The sequence below is a fragment of the Budorcas taxicolor genome, chromosome 13, assembly GCF_023091745.1.
Source record: "Budorcas taxicolor isolate Tak-1 chromosome 13, Takin1.1, whole genome shotgun sequence".
NCBI classification, from domain to species: Eukaryota; Metazoa; Chordata; class Mammalia; order Artiodactyla; family Bovidae; genus Budorcas; species Budorcas taxicolor.
In genome coordinates this window covers 47514401-47516750 of record NC_068922.1, presented here as the reverse complement: position 1 = coordinate 47516750, position 2350 = coordinate 47514401, and the positions used below count along the sequence as shown (strand labels likewise).

The 2350-nt window shown below is 39.4% G+C and overlaps 1 non-coding gene across 1 annotated transcript; it reads right to left on the bottom strand.

Annotated features, from left to right (window-relative positions):
- Nucleotides 1–1284: 1284 nt before the first annotated feature.
- On the bottom strand, nucleotides 1285–1389 carry LOC128058977 (U6 spliceosomal RNA). Its single transcript, XR_008200567.1, has one exon. It is a non-coding gene; the product is annotated as a U6 spliceosomal RNA (small nuclear RNA).
- Between the last annotated feature and the right edge of the window lie 961 nt (nucleotides 1390–2350).

The following is a 2350-nucleotide window of genomic DNA, read 5'->3' as shown; positions in this document are numbered from 1 at the left end:
GCAAGAGTGGGTTTCTTTGTCTTGTTCCCAACTTTGAAGGAAAAGCTTTCAGCTTTTCACATCGAGTATAATGTTAGCTATGGTTTTGTCATATATAATCTCCCTCTTTGATGGGAGGTTTTTTAAAATCATGAATGGATGTCGAAGTTTTTGAAGTGCTCCTTATATCTGTTGAGATGATCATGTGATTTAATCTCTCCTTTTATTAGTGTGATGGATCACTTTTGATTGATTCGCAAATATCAAACTATTCTTGCATCCCTGGAATAAATATCACTGATTGTGGTGTATGATCCTTTTAATATATTATTGAATTTGGTTTGTTAATATTTTGATGAGAATTCTTGTCTCTATAGACATCAGAGGTACTGGCCTATAATTTCCTTTTTTTTCTTTTTGGTAGTATCTTTTTCTGGTTTTGGTATCAGGGTAATAGTGGCATCATAGAACGAATTTGGGAGTGTTCCTTTCTCTTCAGGTTTTTTGGGAATAGTTTGAGAAAGATAAGCTTTAGCTTTTATTATGTTTGTTAGACTTATCCTGTGAAGGCTTTTTGGTCCTGGATTTTTGTTTGCTGGAAATTTTTTTTGTTTTATTTTGCTTTGTTTGGAAAAGGAAATGGCAACTCACTTCTAGTACTCTTGCCTGGAAAATCCCATGGATGGAGGAGGAGCCTGGTAGGCTACAGTCCATGGGGTCACAAAGAGTTGGACACGACTGAGTGACTCAACTTTTTGTTTTTTGCTAATTTAGTTTCACTACTAATGATTGATCTGTTCAGATTGTCTTTTTCTTCCAATTCAGCTTTGGAAGACTGTATGTTTCTGGAAATTTATCCATTTCTTCTAGGTTGTTGAATTTGTTGGCATATAACTGTTTGTAGTATCCTTTTTAGTTATTGAATCTGTTTGGTGCATTGGGTCTTGGTCGCAGCACACAAGGTCTTCATTTCATCATGCAGGATCTCTCACTGTGGGTTGTGGGCTTTCTAGTCGTGGTGCATGAGTTTCAGCAGTTGCAGCATGCAGGCTCTCTAGTTGCAGCACAAGGGCTCTGGAGCATGTGGACTCAGCAATTGTGGAACATGTTGCTCTGTGGCATGTGGGATCCTTGTTCCTTGACCAGGGACTGAACCCATTTCTCCTGCATTGCAAGGTGGATTCTTAACCATTGGACCATTTATCATTTTTTTGTTCCCTGTGATGTTGAGTATAATTTCTCCTCTTTCATTTCTTATTTCTTTATTTGGGTCCCCTTCCCCTTTTTTCATGTCTTTCTCTTTTTTAAAGTTTGGAATGCATCCAAATATGCATATCATTTTGCACGGGGGCCATGCTAATATTCTCCATATCATTCCGGTTTTAGTATATGTGCTGCTGAAGCCAGCACTCTCTTTTTTCTTAATGAGCCTGTCGAAGATTATGTTTATCTTTTCAAAAGACTAGCCCTTTGTTTTGTTGATCTTATCTATTATTTTTTGGCCTCTATATTATTTGTTTCTGCTCTGATATTTTATAATTTCCTCCCTTTTACTGATTTGGGACTTTGTTTTTTCTTCTTTTCTAATTTCTTTGGATGATAGGTTAGGTTATTTGAGATTTTACATGCTTTTTGAGGTAGGTCTGTATAACTATAAACTTCCCTTCAGTTCCGTTCAGTCCCTCAGTCGTGTCCGACTCTTTGTGACCCCATGAATCACAGCACGCCAGGCCTCCCTGTCCATCACCAACTCCTGGAGTTCACTCAAACTCACATCCATTGAGTCAGTTATGCCATCCAGCCATCTCATCCTCTGTTGTCCCCTTCTCCTCCTGCCCCCAATCCCTCCCAGCATCAGAGTCTTTTCCAATGAGTCAACTCTTCGCATCAGGTGGCCAAAGTACTGGAGTTTCAGCTTTAGCATAATTCCCTCCAAAGAAATCCTAGGGCTGATTGGATCTCCTTGCAGTCCAAGGGACTCTCAAGAGTCTTCTCCAAGACCACAGTTCAAACGCATCAGTTCTTCGGCACTCTTCCTTCTTCACAGTCCAGCTCTCACATCCATACATGACTACTGGAAAAATCATAGCCTTGACTAGACGGACCTTTGTTGGCAAAGTAATGTCTCTGCTTTTGAATATGCTATCTAGGTTGGTCATAACTTTACTTCCAAGGAGTAAGTGTCTTTTAATTTCAGGGCTGCAATCACCATCTGCAGTGATTTTGGAGCCCAAAAAAATAAAGTCTGACACTGTTTCCACTGTTTCCCCATCTATTTCCCATGAAGTGATGGGACCAGATGCCATGATCTTCATTTTCTGAATGTTGAGCTTTAAGCCAACATTTTCACCCTCCTCTTTCACTTTCATCA